Source organism: Apium graveolens, chromosome 7, assembly GCF_009905375.1.
Source record: "Apium graveolens cultivar Ventura chromosome 7, ASM990537v1, whole genome shotgun sequence".
NCBI lineage: Eukaryota > Viridiplantae > Streptophyta > Magnoliopsida > Apiales > Apiaceae > Apium > Apium graveolens.
Genome location: NC_133653.1, coordinates 15,792,964 through 15,816,268, shown reverse-complemented (window position 1 = coordinate 15,816,268; position 23,305 = coordinate 15,792,964). Strand labels below are relative to the sequence as shown.

Genomic DNA, 23,305 nt, shown 5'->3' with positions numbered 1-23,305 from the left:
CTATACTCTTGTTTGTACTTGGTTTTATTTATTCGTATAAAGACTACATTTTCCATATCATGTTTTCATCGAAACCCTCATTGATGATGAGTCCGATTATGGGCTAATCGTTATCGTGGGGTTCTAGCGGATTTATTTATGGATTTCTTTAGTTAAATTGTTTGATACCTTAGTATGTGGTGATTGTATGATATCCTAGTATTGGTTGTGCGTATTCGTCCTATAAGTGTCGTGAACTTATAAGATAGTATGTTAATTCTTAATGAAGCGAAAGTGAATTTAAAGATTTAGAACTTGCCATGCTAGCATAGATTCATGACTTTGTTATGCATGATTCGTAGGTAATTTTAACCATCTTACTTGCCCTATGTAATCAAGATAGATAACTTGTGCTTAAACCGTTATGTTGTCAAATTCTATAGACATATAGGGTCTCAATATAATTGTGCCTATTCAGCTTCTATCTCTTTTGTGGATGTCTGGTAGAATAGTACTCATGCAACAAAAGTTGGCGTTTATCAATTTCATGTTATCTAATTAGTGTCATCACCATTGCATGCTAAGTTTAAGAATAATAAGGCTATTGAATGAAGTATTTAATGAAGTTAGAATCCCATGTTTGTCATATATATCAATTCAGTTAATTTTATTCTCGTAGTTATAATTGTTAGCATAATTCTTAGTTATAAACAATCCCAATTTGTTATAGTCTTACATTGGATAATAACCATACATTGTTGCTTAGGTGCATAAATTAAATAGTTAACCAATACAGTCTCTGTGGGAACGAACTAGAAAAGATTCTATACTACTTGTGAACTCGAATACTTGCATGTATTATTAGCGTGTGTTTAGCGACTAACAAGTTTTTGGCGCCGCTGCCGGGGACTGCAGTGTTAATTTATAGTTTATGTGCTTTCCATCAGTGGTCGTTAAAGTTCATTGACTCGGACATTGGTACTTATTTGTTCCTTATCTGGTTTCAGGTACTCTAGCGAGGGTGTATGCATACGCATTCGCGTACTCATAAGAGAACACTGGATAAAGCCGAGGAAGAACTGGTGGTAGTTCGTAGAGAAGTTTCTAAGGAAGAAAAGAAGTTGGAGGAAGAAGAGAAAGTTGAAGAGCCAATTGTAGTAGCTATGGGTGATCAAGCAGAAAATCTGAAGGCTTTGATGGACTATTCTAAGCCTAAGATTAATGACATTCAGTCTAGCATCATCAGACCAGCCATCAAGGCTAACACTTTTAAAATCAAGTCAAGCATGATCCAGATAATACAGAACTCAGTTCAGTTTGGGGGTTCTCCTACCGAAGACCCCAACATGCACATCAGGGATTTCATCGAGATCTGCGACACTTTCAAATTCAATGATGTGACTGAAGATGCTACCAAGCTACGACTCTTCCTATTCTCTCTGAGGGATAAAGCTAAGTGCTGGTTACACTCTCTACCAGCAGGGTCTATCACTACATGGGAAGATATTGCTCAAAAGTTTCTCACTAAATTCTTCCCCATGGAGAAGACTGCAATAATCAAGAATGCTCTTACCCAGTTTGCTCAACAAACTGGAGAATCTCTGTGTGAGGCTTGGGATCGATATAAGGATATGTTAAGGAAGTGCCCACACCATGGCATGCCTGATTGGATGATTATCAACTGTTTCTACAATGGATTGGGTCCTACTTCTAGGCCCATGCTTGATACAGCATCAGGAGGAGCCTTGTGGGCTAAGAGCTATGATGAAGCCTATGAACTTATTGAACTGATGGCTGCTAATGAGTACCAGAATCCTTCCAAGAGACTGACTCAGGGAAAGGTAGCAGGAATTCTGGAGTTGGACACAGCAACTGCTATCGCTGCCCAACTTAAGGCTTTGACAATAAAGGTGGACACTTTGGCTAATTATAGAGTTAATCAAATCACTAGTGTCTGTGAGCTTTATGTTGGTGCCCATGAGACTGATCAGTGCGCAATTTCTAGTGAATCAGCTCAGTTCATGAGCAACTTCCAGCGATCGCAGCAACCTGTGCCGGCCACCTATCATCCTAACAACCGCAATCATCCTAATTTCAGTTGGAGCAACGCTCAGAATGCCGTTCAACAGCCTTATCAGCAGTATCCAGCTAAGCAATACAACCCCCCTGGTTTTCAGCAACCGCAGTATGCACCAAGACAACAACTCCAGCTGCAACAAGCTAATAAAAAATCTGAATTAGAGGAGTTGAAGCTTATGTGCAAGAGTCAAGCTGTTTCTATCAAGACCTTGGAAAATTAGATTGGACAAATTGCCAATGCCTTGCTAAATCGTCAACCTGGTATATTGTCTAGTGACACTGAAGTTCCAGGAAAGAAGGAAGCTAAGGAGCAGGTAAAGGCAATCACTTTGAGGTCTGGGAAGGTTGCGAATACCGAAGAAACTCAAGAGTTGACTGAAGAAGCTGGGGCTGACAAAGAAGCAAAGCAGGATGAAAAAGTGGAACCAAGGAAGACTACTGTTGAGCACACTCCGCCTGAGGGTAATACAGGGTAGAAACACATCTATCCTCCACCGCTTTTTCCTAAGTGGCTGCAGAAGAAAAAGCTGGACAAGCAATTTGCGAAGTTTCTGGAGGTGTTCAAGAAACTTCATATTAACATACCTTTCGCTGAGGCTCCCGAGCAGATGCCTAGTTATGCAAAGTTTATGAAAGGTATTCTATCCCGGAAGGTGAAGCTAGATGATTTAGAGACTGTCGCTCTCATGGAGGAATGCAGTGTTGTGCTGCAACAGAAGTTACCTCTGAAGCTTAAAGATCCAGGAAGCTTCACTATTCCATGTACTATTGGAAAAGTGTCTTTTGACAGATGCTTATGTGACTTGGGAGATAGCATCAATCTGATGCCTTTATCAATCTTCAAGCAGTTGGATCTACCTGATCCCAAACCAACGTATATGACTTTGCAGTTGGCCGACCGTTCTATTACACATCCGCGAGGTATTGTGGAGGATGTCTTGGTCAAAGTTGATAAACTCATATTTCCTGCTGATTTTGTAATTCTTGATTTTGAAGAAGATAAGAAGATTTCCATAATCTTGGGAAGACCTTTCTTGGCAACTGGCCGAACCTTGATCGATGTGGAGATGGGTGAGCTTATAATGCGAGTTCTGGATCAGGATGTCACTTTTAATGTATTCAATTCTATGAAATTTCCTACTGATAATGAGGAGTGCTTAAAAGTGGAGTTGGTCGATTCGGTGGTCACATCGGAACTTGATCAATTGTTAAGGTCTGATGCCTTAGAAAAAGCCTTATTGGGGAATTCAGATAGTGAAGATGACGAAGGTGAAGAACAATTGCAATATTTGAATGTGTTTCCCTGGAAGAGGAAAATTGATATGCCTTTTGAATATCTTGGAATGAAAGAATTGAACAAAGCTCCTAAACGCCTCAAGCCATCTATTGAGGAAGCTCCATCTCTTGAGCTTAAGCCTTTACCTGAGAATTTGAGGTATGCCTTTTTAGGCGATGCATCTACTCTGCCTGTTATTATTATATCTGACCTTTCAGGTAGTGATGAGGAAAAACTATTGAGGATTCTGAGAGAGTTCAAGTCGGCAATTGGATGGACTATAGCAGATATCAAGGGGATCAGCCCTTCTTATTGTATGCATAAAATTTCACTTGAGGAAGGTAGCAAGCCTATAGTCGAGCAGCAAAGAAGACTTAATCCTATTATGAAGGAAATAGTGAAGAAGGAAATTCTGAAGTGGCTAGATGCAGGGATCATTTATCCAATCTCTGACAGTTCATGGGTAAGCCCAGTTCAATGTGTACCAAAGAAAGGTGGAATTACTGTGGTAGAAAATGAGAAGAATGAGCTTATTCCTACACGGACAGTCACCGGGTGGAGAGTCTGCATGGACTATTAAAAGTTGAACAAAGCCACTAGGAAGGACCATTTTCCATTGCCCTTCATTGATCAGATGCTTGATAGGTTGGCCGGTCATGAGTATTATTGTCTTTTGGATGGCTATTCGGGTTACAATCAGATTTGTATCGCTCCGTAAGATCAGGAGAAGACTACCTTCACTTGTCCATTTGGTACTTTCGCCTTCAGACGAGTTTCTTTTGGTCTGTGTGGTGCACCAGCCACATTTCAGAGATGTATGATGGCCATATTTTCTGACATGATTGGCCAGAATGTGGAGGTGTTCATGGATGACTTCTCAGTCTTTGGCGATTCTTTTGATGAATGCTTGCAGAATCTGGGACACGTTCTCAAGAGGTGTGTTAAGACCAATCTGGTTCTCAATTGGGAGAAATGTCATATTATGACACGTTAAGGAATTATTCTCGGGCACAAGGTTTCTAATAAGGGTCTAGAGGTGGACAAAGCCAAGGTGGGGGTCATTGAGAATCTTCTTCCACCTATTTCTATTAAGGGAATTCGTAGTTTTCTTGGTCATGCGGGTTTCTACAGGCATTTCATCAAGGAATTCTCAAAAATTTCAAAGCCTATGTGCAGTCTATTAAAGAAAGATGTTCCTTTTAAATTCGATGACGAGTGCCTTGCAGCTTTTAAAACATTGAAGAAGAGTCTAATTACGGCACCTATCATAATTGCACTTGATTTGAATGAGCCTTTTGAGATTATGTGTGATGCAAGTGACTACGCAGTTGGAGCAGTTCTTGGGCAAAGAAAGAACAATATATTCCATGTACTCTACTACGCTAGTAAGACTCTAAATGGTGCTCAACTGAATTACACTACTATGGAGAAAGAACTTTTGGCTATTGTCTACGGTTTTGAGAAATTTTGATCTTATCTACTTGGGACTAAGGTGACAGTTTTCACTGATCATGCCGCCATTCAATATCTCGTATCAAAGAAGGACTCGAAGCTTAGATTGATTCGATGGGTTCTTTTGCTTCAAGAATTTGAATTAGAGATCAAGGACAGAAAAGGAACTGAAAATCAAGTTGCTGATCATTGAAAGGCATATGTTATAGCCTATTTTTTTATTCGAGGATTTAACTCAACTCAAATAAGAATATAATAAGTAAATAGTGGATCTATCGTCAGAGAGATCTCACAGAGTAACATATGTCAAAGGATTAAGTAACATTGTTCATCTACAGACTTGATGACTTAATTCACTGGAAGAAGCTCAAGAAATTGATCAAGCCTCAGTGATATAAATCAAGATTGTGGATTTAATCAAGTGACAGAGATCTCGTCAGGGTATCAATTATTTACAAGGATTTAGTCTGAAGAAAATCAAGAGTATCAAGGTCAAGCCATGAAGAAACATCACGGAAGTTAGTCGCTCATGAACCAGACAGTACATCGAGTGTCAACATTGAAGTGGTGGAATTGATTCATATATTTCAGTGATTTTCAGAAGATATACAGAAGAATGGATGCTGCTCAAGATTAGTATTAATTCTCTATAAATTAATTAAGTCATATAATTTAATTAAGAAAATAAATTATATCTGCAAAGATTAATTTATTTGATTAATTGAATTAATTGATTGATTAATTCTGAATTAATATTAAGAATTTTCAGAATTTAAATTGGTTAAAAATCTGTTTTAATTCAACAAGACAACTGACTGTATTAGTATGACAATCGGTATGACAATCAATAGTCATACCGAAAGTCATGCTAATTCAAAAGGATTGTCTTACCAGAATTATTATAGGATTTAAATCTATTTATTTTCAGCAAAAACAATCTGATTGTCCTACCGAAAGTCTTGCTAGTTCATTCTGATTGTCTTGCTAGTTCTAAAAGATAGTCCTACCGAAAGTCTTGCTGAGCCAAAGAGATTGTCATGCCAGTTCATTTTCATTCGGTTGGTTGATAAAAGAAGTAGAAGCTGAACATTCATTATATCATACAGAACACAACATTGAATATTCAACAGCAGAACACGGAACAAAAGAAACCTGCAGAGAAATTATTGCAAATTCACAGATCATTTATTTTTAGTATTTATTGTTAAATCCAATCCACTAGAAATACTTTTCTTGTTCTTGTGTAACTATCTAGCGGATCGAAATCCCTAGAACTTAATCTCAAATCGCTTTTAGCATTTGATCTTTTTATTGCAAAAATAGAAAAAGTTCATGTTGAATTTATTCTAGATTTGTAATAATTGATTTGAGATTAATCCCTTGTAAATGATACCGTTGTTGTAACACCTTTCAAGTTTAATAATAATTTTATTTAACTTGAATTTTGTTTCACCTTTTTTATTCCGCATTTTATTCGATTAAACGGTATTGTTTGTATTCAACCCCCCTTCTATAAACATATTGAGACCTAACAATTGGTATCAGAGCCTTCTGATTAACGTACAAATCAAGATCCTAGACTTTTGTGTTTCTTTCACTCCTTGAATTTTTTTATTCACTCAAAAAATTCATAATGACTACACAAAAAGTTGGAACCGTTAAAATTCCACTTTTCGATAAAGAAAATTATGTTATATGGAAGAAGAAGATGCTACTGTTTTTACAAGTTGCTAATCCCAAATATCTGCAAGTGTTAAAGAAGGGTCCAAAAATTCCTATGGTTATTGAACCAAAGGTAATAGAAAATGATGTGGTGATCACCAAAGCGAGAACTTATGTGAAAGATCCTGAGGATTTCTCTCCTGCTGAAATAGAAGAAGCCTCCCTGGATGCTAGCCTTCAATTAATTTTAGTAGATTCCCTTGATCCCTTGATGAATAGACATGTGATGAATTGTAAAGATTCCAAATATATCTGGGAAACTATTGAGGTTATTAATGAAGGCACAGAGGAAGTTAGGGAGAACAAGTTAGAAATCCTAACCTCTGAGTATGAATACTTTAAATCCAATCCAGGAGAAGGAATCACTGAAGTGTTTGAGAGGTACAATGCATTGATCAACAACCTGAACATTAATGGTAAATACTATTCCATCAGGGAGGTCAACAAAAAGTTCCTTTTAACACTGCCAACTCATCTTGAACATAGAATCACTGCCATAAGAGAAGCAAGAGATCTGAGTGAGATTTCTTTGGATAGGCTCTATGGTGTGTTAAAGACTTATGAGTTGGAGCAGATTCAGCAGAAGGAAGTTTACGGGAAAGGAAGAGTGGTCAGCACATCTACTACTCTAGTAGCTGATGAACAACAACAACAACCTCAATATCAACAACAATCTCAACAGTCAGAAAGAATGGTACAGTCTTCCAAGGTTGAAGAAAATGTGATAGTAGCAGAATTTGATCCTCCTACTACAAATCAATCAGGAGATGATTTTTATTCCTTGGAAGAACTGGAGCAATTGGAGGATGAGTCAATGGCCCTGATTGTCAAGAGATTCTCAAATGTCAGATTCAAAAGGAATCCCAAGTTCAAGTACAAGTCCAACTACAACAGATTCCAGAAAGGTGGATCTTCATCCTCTAACACCAGCAGTGGTGGGTACAAAACAGGGATGGTTGATCGAAGCACCATTCGATGCTTCAACTGTAATGAGTTGGGACACTTTGCCACAGAATGTAGGAAGCCAAAACAAGTTAGGAAGAACTCTTACGATTCTAATCAGAAGAGTAAATCTGAAAGGGCTTACCTGGCAAAGGGAAGAAGCTGGGATGATACTAACAGTGAAGATGAAGAAGTTGGGAATCTTGCTCTCATGGCTAGTGATGCAAACACCTCATCGTCAAGAAAAGAGGTAAAATTTACTGATGCTGAATTAGTTTATCATCTAGGAGGTTCCTTAGATTGTGTTCGTCGTGATAATGAATTGTTAAATCAACAAATCAAAGACCTTGAGAAAGATGTCAATGAATTAAGACTTGTGCACATTAATCAAGATAAATTAAAAGAACAAGTATCTTTTCTAGAGAATAGAGTTGACTGTTATAGACAACTCGAAACTATTCTCAAAGATAAGATCACCGGTCTTGAGGCTAAGGTTAAAGCTTACTTTAATTCTTGTTCGAAGTCCAAAGAGTTTTACAATAAGCAAGCTGTTAATCAAACATCTGGAATAGATTATGATTACAATGTTTCTATTGGAAAATTAGGCATAAACTCCCCTCCTCATGTCTGTGCTAAAGGCAGGGAAGTACCACATGTGCTTAAGGGTGTTGATGAACCCCTCTATAAAGAATCAATTGCTGAACCATTTGATGAGACCTCATTTATTATTCAAGAAGAAATCCGTACTGAAGATCATGCTAATGAGAAAGCTGTCTCCAAGTCAAGTGTGTCAAAGGTTCCAGTCAAAGTTGTGAAAGCAACTGAGACTAACTCAGACACACATGAGTTGGATAACACAAATGCCATGTCTACCATGCATAAGTTGCCTATTGTTAATCCCTCTCATAAAGCATGTGGTGTTCCTGATTGTATGTCTTGTGCTTTTAATTTGATGTATGCTTATTTTAATGGTAAGCATGTTTCTAATGATAAGACTACTCCTCGTCAGCATGTGAATAATAGAAAGCATGATAGGTCTAAGACTGCTAGTCCTCCTAAAGCTAGAAAGGAGACATTTGTGCCTAAGCCTAAACAGAAATTTGTCAAGGCTGTTCACAAGGACAAATGTCCAGTCATTGAGAAAGTTGAGAACATTAAAATTAAGAATGTTGTTTTGCCTGATAAAGGCCAATTTTACAAGTATGTCGGACCCAGCCAAGCTTGGGTTCCGAAGAAGGTCTAATCCATTTGTATTGCAGGGCATTAAACAGGTACAACCGGTAGTGTGGATTCTTGACAGCGGATCGTCAAGACATATGACCGGAGATAGAGCCCTGCTATCAAATGTGGTTGACAAAGCTGGCCCAGTGGTTACCTTTGGAGATAACAGCAAAGGTTTAACAGAGGGATATGGCTGTTTGCTAGCTGGAAATGTTATCATTGAAAATGTGTATGTTGTGCAAGGACTTGAACACAATCTGCTTAGCATTAGTCAGTTCTGTGACAACGACTACAATGTTTTATTCGACAAGCTGAAGTGTCAGATTCTGCACAAGAAAAATGAAAAACCCTCCTTGATGGGAATTCGGAAAGGAAATCTGTTCATAGCTGACATGAACTCTGGAAGCAATCCTGAAGTCAATTATTTCTATGTAAAGGCATCGTCAGATGAGAGTTGGCTATGGCACAAGAGACTTTCTCATCTCAATTTCAAAACAATGAATTCTCTTGTCAAAAGAGAATTGGTCAGAGGTCTGCCTCAGCTGGAATTCTCCCCAGAAGGACTATGTGAGGCTTGCCAGAAAGGAAAGTCAAAGAAAGCAAGTCACAGAGGCACTGACACATCTTCCATAACTGGTGTTCTGCAATTATTGCACATGGATTTATTTGGACCAGTTAATGTCCTCTCGATGTCAAAGAAGTGTTACTATCTTGTGATAGTTGATGACTATTCCAAGTATACGTGGGTTTTATTTCTTCACTCTAAGGATGAAATACCACAAGTTGTGATTGATCATATCAAGATGATTGAGTTAGATTCTAATGTCCCTGTTAGAGCAATAAGGTCAGATAATGGAATAGAATTCAAGAATTCACTTCTCAATGGATTCTGTACAGACAAAGGGATTACCAGACAATTTTCAGCTCCTAGAACCCCTCAGCAAAATGGAGTGGTAGAAAGGAAGAATCGTACATTGATTGAAGCTGCAAGAACGATGTTAAGTGAATCAGGTCTTCCAATGTACTTTTGGGCTGAAGCTGTCAATACTGCATGTTATACTCAGAATCGAACTCTAATCAACAAAGACTTCATGAAAACTCTTTATGAGATTTTGAATGAACAGAAACCTTCTATCAAATACTTTCATGTATTTGGTGCCAGATGCTTCGTGCTCAAGGATGGAGATGATCGTCGTGGTAAATTCGAGGCAAAGGCATATGAGGGTATTTTTGTTAGATATGGAAGAAGATCATACAGAGTGTATATCATTGATCAACACAAAGTAACTGAAAGTGTCAATGTTACATTTGATGACACTAAACTCCCTAGTATCCAAACTGAAGATCCTTCTGAGAAACTGAAGTTTGATGATATGTCAGATTCAGAATCAGAACATGGTCAAGAACCTGAGGTTGTTGCTGGTGAAGAACCTGTTAATCATGATGATACTCAAGGTAATGGTGATGGAAACTTTGGCAACAATGGAGATACCACTACTACTGATGGAGAATCTTCAAGTCAACATGACAACAACTCAGGGGGAGATGCTGAAGAATCAACTAGTAAGACACAACATCCCAATGAATTTCAAGGCGAATCATCAAGATCAAATCTTCCAAGACAGACTGTCTGGAATAAAGCTCATCCTTTTGAGTTGATTATTGGTGATCCAGATGTTGGAGTCAGAACTAGACGTGCTACTCAAAATGAGTGTATGTTCTCAGGATTTCTTTCTGAGATGGAACCTAAGAAGATTGAGGAAGCACTGACTGATCCAGATTGGGTAATTGCTATGCAAGATGAACTCAATCAGTTTGAACATCAACAAGTCTGGAAACTGGTACCTAGACCTACACATAAGAAAGTTGTTGGTACTAGGTGGGTATTCAGGAATAAACTAGATGAAGATGGTGTGGTTACAAGAAACAAAGCAAGACTGGTAGCTAAAGGGTATTCTCAAGCTGAAGGCATTGATTATGATGAAACCTATGCTCCAGTGGTTAGACTAGAGGCCATCAGGATATTTTTGGCATTTGCAGCATTCTCTAACTTTAAAGTTTATCAAATGGATGTCAAGAGCGCCTTTCTGAATGGAAAGCTGGATGAAGAGGTATATGTAGAGCAACCTCCTGGTTTTGAAGATCCATATCATTTGGATTTTGTCTTCTTTCTTTTCAAGGCTATCTATGGACTCAAACAGTCTCTGAGAAAATGGTATGACACTCTCTCTGAATTTCTTATTGAAAATAGCTTTATTAGAGGTGTCATAGACAAAACTCTCTTTTCTAAAAAGCATAAGAATGATACTATATTAGTCCAAGTCTATGTGGATGATATAATATTTGGGTCTACTAATGATAATCTCTTTAAGAGATTTGCTAAGTTAATGCACAACAAATTTGAAATGAGCATGATGGGAGAGCTGAAGTTCTTTCTTGGATTACAAGTAAATCAAAGGTTAGATGGAACTTTTATTTTTCAATCCAAGTATCTCAAAGAACTCCTCAAAAAGTACAATCTAGAGGATTCTACATCAGCAAGGACTCCGTCAACTACAGCTGTCAAGCTTGGACCATGTGAAAACTCCATTAAGGTAGATGTCACAAGCTACAGAGGTATGATTGGCTCGTTACTCTATCTTACTGCAAGTAGACCAGATATTATATATGCTACATGCTTATGTGCAAGGTTCCAAGCGGATCCTAGAGATATTCATCTCGTTGCTGTTAAACGAATCTTAAGATATCTTAAGGGAACACCAAATCTAGGTATTTGGTACCCTAAAGAATCTGGTTTTAACCTTGTTGGATATACAGATTCAGATTACGCAGGAAGTGTTGTTGATAGGAAAAGCACCTCAGGGAGTTGTCAATTCCTAGGTAGCAGACTAGTCTCATGGTACATCAAGAAACATCAAACAGTTTCAAATTCAACGGATGAGGCTGAATATATTGCTGCTGGAAGCTGCTGTGCTCAGATCTTGTGGATTAGGAATCAGCTACGGGACTATGGCTCTGTATTGAACAAAATACCTATTCTATGTGACAATACAAGTGCAATAGCCATCACCCACAACCCTGTGCAGCATACAAGGACCAAGCACATTGACATCAGGTATCATTTTATTAGAGAGCACGTCATGAATGGTACTGTTGAACTATTTTTTGTTCCAACAGAAGAACAAATAGCAGATATTTTCACTAAACCTCTTGATGAATCCACATTTACCAAATTAGTTGGTAAATTGGGTATGTTGAATAGCTTTAGTGATTAAACTTGTGAATATCTGAAATCTGTTCTTGAGTGAATTTACAAATGAATTTTTCGTAAATGAAAAATTCATTTGCAAATTTATTTTATCATTTTCCAAAATTTCTTACTTATTTTTATGTAATTTTTATTATCTTATCTTATTTATTTACTCAACTTGTTAATTTTAATGTCTCAGAATATTTTATTTTCTTTAAAAAATATTTTTCTATGAATTTAATTTGTTAAAATTCAAAAGAAATCTATTTTTGGACTGAAAATATTATTATCTCTGAAATATTTTAATTATTTTAATTATGTAAATATTTTCTGCCATATTCATTTCAGTTTTCTGTAAATTGTAATATTTTCTATATTTTTTTATGTGTTTTTAACAGTTTTTATGTTAATTATTCAGTATATTTAAACACTTAATTTATTTTATACTAGAATGACAATCGGCAAGACAATTGAAATTGTCTTGCTGAAAGTCATTCCAGTACTAATACATGGTTATTTTTAAATCAGTTTAATTTTATAACTGGCAAGACAATTGGTATGACTATTGATTGTCATGCCAGTAATAAAATTAATATCAGATATATTATGTTTTATTTTATACTGGTATGACAATCAGTATGACTATCAGATTGTCATACAAGTTATATATTATTATTTGTTTTATTTTTTATTTTTTCAAATTAGCCTGGTATGACTATCGGTATGACAATCGGTAAGACTATCCCGAATTGTCATACCAGTTGACTACTTAACAGTTGTTTTGTTTTATAATTCATTCAATTCAGTTTCTCTTCAAAATTTCAACAGTCTTCTATTTTTCTCTCTTATCTCTCTCACTCTCACATATTCGAACAGATCAAACCCATCTCCATTGTCTTCACTGCTCGAGTTGTTACTCAGCATACAAAAACTTCACTTCTGTTATATACATACACGTATATACATACAGAAGTGCTGTCGATTTTTTGTTAAAAAAAATCAGTTTGTGTTTTTTGATTTTGGGTAATTTTTTTTTATTTCTGTTCTGTGTCTTTTGGTTTTTCAAATCTGCGTTTGTGAGTTAAGAATTTTAACGAGATACATTTCTGTCTAAATTTTTCGATTATAATTGATTTAATTCGAATTATTAAATTAATTTAATTAATTCGAATTTTCTTAATATTATTCTTAAAATTCTGAAAGTGTGTGTCTTATTATTATTTTTAAATGGCTCTCAATTTCCAAATTGTTTCGCATGATCTTGTTGGTTATTTTAATCCAGATAAATGTGATGTAGAAAAATTTAAGCTGTGGATTAGATTTTTAAATGACCATTCGATTGTTAGCCCTGCTATTAAATCAAATGTGATTTTAAATGTTGATCTGCTAAGACTGATTTGCACAACCTCTACTGTGGCCGATGATTTTAAATCTTTTTCATTCACCGTGGCAAACACACAGTATGTGGTTGATGAAACAGTCGTCAATCGAGCTTTAAATTTTCCTATGGACAATTTCTGTAATTTGCCCTCTGAAAATGATATTTCAAACTTTTTCCATGCTATTCACTATCAGGGGGTAATTAATTTAACCAAGTTATCAAAATCCAATTTGGTGTCTGAATGGGACATTTTCTTCGATACACTTTCTAAAGTGTTTGCCAACTGCACTAAATCCAACTTTCACAACATCACTTCCACTCTGCAGTATATTGGTCTTGCGGTTGTTTTCAATCAAATGATCAATTTTGGCAAACTACTTTTACCCATTCTCTTGAGACATCTCACTACTGCTTTACGTGATCATTCTACAAATCGTAGGGTCTCGTGTTACTATGCTCGTTTTCTCATGCTCATAGCAGAACATATTCTCTCACCTGAGCATAAAGCCCTTTTTGCTAACTCTGCAGTAACCGAACCCCCTCCTGTAAGCAAAAAGATTTACACCCGCCAAGACACAACTTTCAAATTCATGCAAGTTCCAGTACTAGTATCTGCTTTCATGGCCACTTATATTCCCTTACCTATCTTCAATCTTCCCGGTCATGAACAGCAAGCTCAACCTCCAGTGGTTCAAACCACCCAGGCTCAAGCATCAGATGCTCTTCCTCTACAGGTAATAGTTCCTACAACTCAACCTATTCCTACTTCTATTGAAAGACCCCCAGTGGTTGATAGGACTGACCAAGAAGTTGTAGAACCACAGCTTCAATCCCAGGTCATAGAGCCAAACACAGAGTCACAACCTATCTCAACCTCTCCCCCACTGTCTAAAATGTTGCCTAGAAGGTTAATAGGAAGTAGTTTGTTGGTAGATGTGAATGAACCCTCAGCTCTGCCTCCTCCAAAGAAAAGAAGAACATTTACTGAGCCATATGAAAGCCCATCCTTGTCCTCCCAACAGGACATGGACTTTGAAATGACCACTGAACAGTTACTAGAAACATCCTCTCAACAGGATGAATCTATTGAAATTCGCCATAGGGCCATGGCATCCTGTACTGAGTCAAGCACAATTCCATTACTCACAATAGAAGCATACAGACCAGTAGATGATACTCAGGACACGGAGCGAGGAGTGCACATAGAGTCGGTTACAGTGCCTGCCATAGTTACGGCAGAAGAGCAGTCAAATGCTTCTGAGGGAAAATCTGACTCCCAGCCACCTTTAATAGAGTCATTTTCTCCCCTCCCAGATCCAACACCTCTGGCTCCCTCACGGGATTCTCCACTCGCAGATTTATCTGGAGAAAGTGGAGGGCAACTCGGTCAATCTATCCCTGAAGTAATTCAGACATCTATTTCACATGAAATGATAGGTTTGACTGAGGATCGGGACTCGCGAATTCCCATTGCACCACCACTGACCTCTCTTGAAGAGGCTAGGGTGATTTTAAATGCAGGTACAGAAGATCAGCCTCAGGAAGACTCCTCACGAGCAATTATATTGAGAGATACACATGCACATGAGTTGAGTGAATTAAACAGGAGAGATATTCAGATGAGCGCACACACAGACACAAACACTGAAAATCTGTTAGCTCAAATTGCTGATCTCAAGGAACAACTTACAAAAAGTCAGGTTGAAGCTAAATCATTCAAAGCACAAGTGGTTGAACGGTCTTCTTCTTCCACCTCTGTCAATAATCAACTGGCTCTTATCAGGACTGAAATATCAGATTTGAAGACATCTGTTGTACCAAAGCTTAACTCAATTCAGGAATCTCCAACATTATCAGCTGACGACATTTCAAACTTCTGTTCTCTACATACAAGAATGACTTCTCTTGAAGACTTAGTTGAAATGAATCATTCACTAGATTCCTCCAGATTTCTGAAGATAGAGACGGGTATGGAACATCTGAATGAAGGGATGAAGCACCTGTACTACATGATCAAAAATTCTCACTGTCCCAATGAAGAACAAAGGACTTTCTTTGAAGGTCCGTCTGGTGGAGGCTCAGGCTCGGGAGGTGATGGAGGTCATGGAGGATCTAAGGGAAAGTCTGTAGAGGATTCCTCAACTAAGGGGGATAAGAAAGGGAGAAGTGATAAGGGAAAAGAAAAAGAGTCGTCTGCTGGAGGCACAGGGAAGCCTGATGATATCTACTATAGTGGAGAACAGGATGACTTTGATATTTGTGACGTTCCTACTGAACCAGTCTTGGAAGATAAAGATGGTTTCTTTGAAGTTGAGGAGGAAAGTGATTTTGGAGAATGGGAAGAGGAAGCTCCAGTGGATCCTCTGTTTGAGAAAGAGTTTCAGCAGCAGCAGTCAGAGATGAAAAGAAAAGAAGCTGAACTCAAAAAGGTCTCCCAGATCATTGACATGAGGAAAGACATACAAAGAACAGAAACTCTTCAAAAGCAACGTCTTCATGACATTAAGGCTCAAGAAAGGAAAAGAGATGTCAGACTGAAGATGGGTGAAAAATGGGATGAAGCTAGGAGAGTACTTGATATGCCTCAGCTGAGCACAAATAATGATAGGCAGTTTCTACATCTTCTGGACAAGCTGGAGATCTCTAATCCAAACAATGACATGTACATGAATGCTATAAAGACTGAAGTCTCAAGGATCACAGCTGCCTTTGACAGATCCCTAAATGAGATGAGCATATTTGTATATTGTCAGAGCGAAGGATCTTTCAAGGTGTCACTTCATCTGTTTGAGAATCGTTCTTTGTCAGAGATTTGGGTTCTTCTCAACAAAGTAAAAAGAAGATCAGAATTGAATGAAGTTCTTCGAGAAAGGCTCAAAGAGTTTGCCAGCAGGGCTAGTCCTCAAGTGGTCAACAATCATCATCAGGTAAGATTCTTTAAGTCTGACTGTCTTCAAATCTGCCAGCTCGATTCACAATCTCTTAAAGACTACTCAGCTAAGCATCTGGTCTGGATGGAACATCACTTAAGAACTGCTGGATATTCATCCATGTTGAAAACTCAAGCAGCTGATCTGATTCAAGCTTATTGTGAAAAGAATATTAAAAGGTACAATCAACTCAAGAATAAGCTAAAGACAGTTGGAGTTCAACCAGTCAGGCCAGACAGCTTCACTTCAGAAAAGGATCGTGTCTTTGACAAGGAGTTGCTTCAAGATTTAGAAGAAGGTGAAGTCAGAATAGAGGACAACTGAATTCAATTAGCTCAAAACACAATGTAATATGATTAGAGCTTTATGAATCAAGATAGACTAATGTAGTTACATGTTCAGGCTAGAGGAACATCTATCTTGTATTCACTTGTAAATTTCGTTTGGAATCTGGAAATTGTTAAATATAATTCAGAATTTTTCTGCTATTTACTTTACATTACTGTTTATATATTTTTCTTATTTGTTAGTTGAGTTATCCTCTAGGTATTTGTTGTTATTGTCTAACAATCAAATAGGGGGAGATTGAAAGGCATATGTTATAGCCTATTTGTTTATTCGAGGATTTAACTCAACTCAAATAAAAATGTAATAAGTAAATAGTGGATCTATCGTCAGAGAGATCTCACAGAGTAACATATGTCAAAGGATTAAGTAATATTGTTCATCTACAGACTTGATGACTTAATTCACTGGAAGAAGCTCAAGAAATTGATCAAGCCTCAGTGATATAAATCAAGATTGTGGATTTAATCAAGTGACAGAGATCTCGTCAGGGTATCAATTATTTACAAGAATTTAGTCTGAAGAAAATCAAGAGTATCAAGGTCAAGGCATGAAGAAACGTCACAGAAGTTAGTCACTCATGAACCAGACAGTACATCGAGTGTCAACATTGAAGTGGTGGAATTGATTCATATATTTCAGTGATTTTCAGAAGATATACAGAAGAATGGATGCTGCTCAAGATTAATATTAATTCTCTATTAATTAATTAAGTCATATAATTTAATTAAGAAAATAAATTATATCTGCAAAGATTAATTTATTTGATTAATTGAATTAATTGATTAATTAATTCTGAATTAATATTAAGAATTTTCAGAATTTAAATTGGTTAAAAATCTGTTTTAATTCAACAAGACAACTGATTGTATTAGTATGACAATCGGTATGAAAATCAATAGTCATACCGAAAGTCATGCTAATTCAAAAGGATTGTCTTACCAGAATTATTATAGGATTTAAATCTATTTATTTTCAGCAAAAACAATCTGATTGTCCTACCGAAAGTCTTGCTAGTTCATTCTGATTGTCTTGCTAGTTCTAAAAGATAGTCCTACCGAAAGTCTTGCTGAGCCAAAGAGATTGTCATGCCAGTTCATTTTCATTCGGTTGGTTGATAAAAGAAGCAGAAGCTGAACATTCATTATATCATATAGAACACAACATTGAATATTCAACAGCAGAACACAGAACAAAAGAAACCTGCAGAGAAATTATTGCAAATTCACAGATCATTTATTTCTAGTATTTATTGTTAAATCCAATCCACTAGAAATACTTTTCTTGTTCTTGTGTAACTATCTAGCGGATCGAAATCCCTAGAACTTAATCTCAAATCGCTTTTAGCATTTGATCTTTTTATTGCAAAAATAGAAAAAGTTCATGTCGAATTTATTCTAGATTTGTAATAATTGTTTTGAGATTAATCCCTTGTAAACGATACCGTTGTTGTAACACCTTTCAAGTTTAATAATTATTTTATTTAACTTGAATTTTGTTTCACCTTTTTTATTCCACATTTTATTCGATTAAACGATATTTTTTGTATTCAACCCCCCTTCTACAAACATATTGAGACCTAACAATCACCTTTCGCGTTTAGAGAATCCTAATGCGACTTCATTGGATAAGACATTGATAAATGAGTCTATTCCCGATGATCAGCTGTTTGGAGTGCAAGACGAAGAACCGTGGTTTGTAGACATTGTGAACTATCTTGTGAGTAATATCATGCATCCTGACTTATCTTATGCTCAAAGGAAGAAGTTTCTTCATGAGGTGAAGTGGTTTATGTGGGATGAGCCATTTCTTTTTCGCCAAGGAGCTGACCAAATCATCAGGAAATGTATTCCTTATAGCGAAACGGGGGGGGGGGGGGAAGATCTTGCGAGATTGCCACTCAACGGCTTATGGAGGACATTATGGTGGAGAAAAGACAACAGCTCGTGTTCTTCAAGCAGGTTTCTTTTGGTCAACATTGTTTAAAGATGCTCATCAGTTTGTTTTGAAATGTGATCGATGTCAATGAGTGGGTAATATGTCTAAAAGGGATGAGATTCCTCTTAATGTGCTTCTCGAGATTGAGGTCTTCGATGTTTGGGGAATTGACTTGATGGGGCCATTTGTCTCATCTTGTAACAATCAGTATATCTTGTTGGCAGTTGATTATTTGTCAAAATGGGTTGAAGTTAAGGCGTTGCCAAACAAATATTCACAAGGTTTGGAACTCCAAGAGTCATAATCTGTGATGAGGGGTCACATTTTTGCAATCGCAAGTTCACTGCTGTGATGAAAAGGTATAATGTGAATCATCGCATTGCTACGGCTTATCATCCTCAGATAAATGGTCAAGCTGAGGTATCTAACAGAGAGATCAAGCACATTTTAGATAAAGTGGTATGTCCATCAAGGAAGGATTGGTCTTTGAAGCTTGATGAAGCTATTTGGGCGTATAGAACAGCATATAAGACTTCATTAGAAATGTCGTCGTTTCAGTTGGTGTATGGTAAGGGGTGTCATTTGCCTGTGGAGCTCGAGCATAAAGCATATTGGCTTTGAAGAAATTGAATCTGGACTTGGATGAAGCTGGAAAGAAGAGGATGCTTCAGTTAAATGAACTTGACGAGTTTCGACTTCAAGCTTATGAAAATAACAAGATGTATAAGGAGAAAGTCAAGTGGTGGCACGATCGGGGTTTAGTGCTCAAGAAATTTGTGCTAGGGCAACAAGTTCTTTTATTCAACTCTCGTCTCCATCTTTTTTTTGAAAAGTTGAAGTTAAGATGGTCAGAGTCGTTCATAATCAAAACTGTGTTTCCGCATGGAGCGGTGGAAATTTTTGAGAATGATCCGGGACAAGCATTCAAGGTAAATGGTCAACGATTGATGTATTATTGTGGTGACATAACAAACCATGAGGTGGTTAGTGCCGTTTTATTGTGCATTTGATCTCGAAATTCTGCGTCGAGCTAGCGACGTAAAAGAAGCGCTTCTTGGGAGGCAACCCAAGTTTGTTGTACATTAGTAAGTAGAGGAAGCAAGAAGAAAAGAGAAAATCACAAAAAAATAAAAAATAAAAAAAAAATTCAGGTCTGCCCTAGCGCGCGGCCGCGCCGGTTTGGCAGAAGTAGCGCGCACCCGCGCCGTGTCCCGACTTTGGAAAAAAAATAAAAGGCAGTTAAGGGGGAAAAATGGGAATTTTGTCCCAAAATGAATTCTCAACCGAATTTTACTCCCCCACATCCCATAATTCCCTCTCCAAATTAAACTCATTACTCCCATTATTCCCATAATCAAATCCCACTTCTATTCTATATTTAATTCTCTTTTCACCACCTATATATACATACACCCCATACACAAACTTCTTCACCAATTTACAAACTCTCAACACAAATTCTCTCTCAAACACAACTCTTATTCTCTCTAATCAATTTTCATGGCACCCAAGAGACAAAGAACTCAAGTCAATAGTAGCGCCACCGATTCTTCAACTTCGAGTGGTGTGAGGCCCAGGTTTTCTACTCCCGAGGCTGAGGAGGAGTACGCGAGGCTTCTTGTGAAGCCTATTGCTAAGGAGAGAGGTTTCCTGCCATCTGGGAATGATGGTAAGCTTTTGGAGATGATCTTGGAGATGGGATGGGTTCTTTTTTGCGAGGCACTAGTTGCTGTGCCTATGAGTGTGGTTCGCGAGTTCTATACGAATGCCAAGGCCGAGAAGAATGGCTTCACTGTGGTACGAGGGAGGACGGTGGAGTATAGTGCAGAGGCTATCCGGACTGTGATTGAGCAGCCCGCGAGGAAGGTGGGGCAGGATACCTGGAACGATAAGACTCTAGAGGACTTTGATTTGAATCTTATTATTGCTACTCTGTGACGGACCAACACACATTGGAAGATCAAGAGGGGCACAGTCGTCGAGTATTCAACATTCCCGGCGTCCAGCATGAACAGGTTTGCCCGTGCATGGAACGCTTTTATATGTGCTAATATCATGCCATCTTCGCATGTGCGTGAGGTTACTGTGGAGCATGCATGTCTGTTATGGGGCACTCTACAGGGTGATTATGTAGATTTGGGGATGTTGATATACCAGGGGATTCTGAGGTTCTTGAGGGGGAGCACTACAGGGTCTATTCCGTATGCGTCAGTGGTGACAAAGCTGTGTGTGGCAATTAGTGGACATTGGCCCGCACATGAGCAGTTGTAGATTCCGAGTGCTCCGATCGATAGCACTACTTTGGCTACGATGCAGGAATGGGATGGAGGCAAGCCCGATCTAAAGGGGCTTGGTTATTCTTTTGACCACCTACCTGGTGGGAGGCCAACTGTTGGTTAGGCGAGCAGGACTGTATAGAGATATCAGTTAGGAGATGAAGGAGGACCATCGCAGTAGCATCAGGAGGCAGCAGAAGCAGACATGGGAGCTGGTTTGAGTTTGACGCAGTATAGGCGTCTTGCGAGGAAGATGGATGCGATGAACGACATCCATAGTCATTTTGCTCAGGATCTCACCCAGGCACTTGGGACTGCATTTAGAGCCACCAGAGTTGACATTCAGAGGCCAGTTTTTGGTGAGGATTCTGTGTATCCGCCTCCTGACACACCTGACACTCCACCCCTAGAGGGTGAGGATTCTGATTCAGAGTAGGTATGCCTGATTCCTTACTATTACCTTCACTGAGGACAGTAAATATTTTAAGTTTGGGGTAGTAGTTGAAGGAATATATTTGTGTGAGTCTCATATAGTTTACATGTTCATGATAGTTTAGTTCATATAGTTTGCATGTTTTTCCATGTAGTTTTTTTATTATTTATTTATTTTGGTAGTTATGATATTTTGTTCATGTAGTTTCATGTATTTACATTATTACATGATCCTTTAGATAATTTTTCCGATTGACTTGCGATATTGATGCTGGTGTAGTGATGTCGTATTTAGTGATGTTGAGTCTTATTGGATTGATTTGCATGCTAGAGACACTTGTATTTCACTAAGTCTTATAGGTTGCTAGAGTGCTAGATTATGATCATGGTTTATTTGATTTGTCGAGGTTTAATCGCTTGTTTATATTTAGAATTTAGGGTATTCTCTTAATAATAAAAGATATGGATATTTAAAAATTGAAGAAATTGGATTTCATTGCTAGTTGTGTGGCTAGGTGTCAAATGGCTAGTAGCCGGCTCATATTTTTATGAGTAGTCTAGGGTTGAATTAGATGGAGCGAAACTCACTCATTCAGAAATTGAAAAAAAAGAAAGAAAAAGAAAAAGGAAAAAAAAAGAAAAAAGAATAAGTGTTATGTATAATTGATCACGAGTGGGCTCTTTAGTACTCGAGTTATTAAGTTCTTAGGGGACTTTGTGCCTAGTGACCTAAGGCTTCTATGGTCTGGGATCTGCTAACCTAACGCTCGCTACATGGGTTCTATTGTATAAGTCTTTTGTGGACCTCACTCATTACACGATCAAATAAGCATACTTGTGTTATTTTGTTGTGAATAAAAGCATGAACCCGCATAAAATTCCAATATAAGAATTGAAGTGTTATAAGTTATTTTGAGTCTAGCTTTTTATTTTTATTTATAACCTTGTGATTGCTTTAATAAGTAGTGAGTCATGATTATTAATCTAGTTACGATAGTATATCTGTAAGCATCTTCACACACGCACGTCTCTAGTTTGTAAGTAGATTTGTATGATTTGATTGATCTTCATGTGAATAACTGCATTTGTTGATATGTTGCTTATTGGTTGGTTGAGTTATTCTATTGGGGATCGTTGTATTCATATAGTTGCATTCATGTATTTTTTAATTTTTGTTCTTTAAGTCTGTTTATGCTTGAGGACAAACATCGATTCAAGTTTGGGGGTATGTTGAGTGGCATTTATGACACTTTATGATGCTCTAATAAGATTTGAATTGGTGCATTTGTACTCAAGTTGTTATGTGTTTTCTAGTGTTTTTGCATTTCAGGCACTATTCAGGTAATCAGGTGAATTAGCATTATTTTGGTGCTAATTTGGTGACCAGGTGGTGTTGGAATAAAAGATCGTGGCAAGCCGGTTCGAAGCAGAAAATTTAAGAAGAAATATGAGTTTTTCCCAAAAGGATAGCGCGCTGTGATAGCGCGCGCCCGCGCCGGGGTTCTATAAATGCAGCGCGCCCGCGCCGAGGCCGAATTTCAGAATCCTGTTTCTACTACAATTCTAAAAGGGAAGGCTTTCAGATTGTTGAGGGCTGCTATATATATTCATATTAGGTCGTTTTTAATATATATATCAAGTTAGAGAAGGACCAGAGCGCAAGGAGAAGACGGCAAGAGATCTTTGGCATAATTCAACAAAGGCGAAGATGATCTAGTTTATTCTTGTGAATCTTTGTTTTGAGTTGTAATTTGGATGCTTGTTTCTTGTTTTGTTGAACCTATACTCTTATTTGTACTTGGTTTTATTTATTCGTATAAAGACTACATTTGCTATATCATGTTTTCATCGGAACCCACGTTGATGATGAGTCCGATTATGGGCTAATCGTTATCGTGGGGTTCTAGCGGATTTATTTTTGGATTTCTTTAGTTAAATTGTTTGATACCTTAGTATGTGGTGATTGTATGATATCCTAGTATTGGTTGTGCGTATTCGTCTTATGAGCGTCGCGAACTTATAAGATAGTGTGTTAATTCTTAATGAAGCGAAAGTGAATTTAAGGATTTAGAACTTGCCATG

At 37.6% G+C, this 23,305-nt stretch overlaps 1 non-coding gene across 1 annotated transcript; it reads right to left on the bottom strand.

Moving 5' to 3' along the window:
* Positions 1 to 1,532: 1,532 nt before the first annotated feature.
* On the bottom strand, positions 1,533 to 1,639 carry LOC141675994 (small nucleolar RNA R71). Its single transcript, XR_012556609.1, has one exon. It is a non-coding gene; the product is annotated as a small nucleolar RNA R71 (small nucleolar RNA).
* Between the last annotated feature and the right edge of the window lie 21,666 nt (positions 1,640 to 23,305).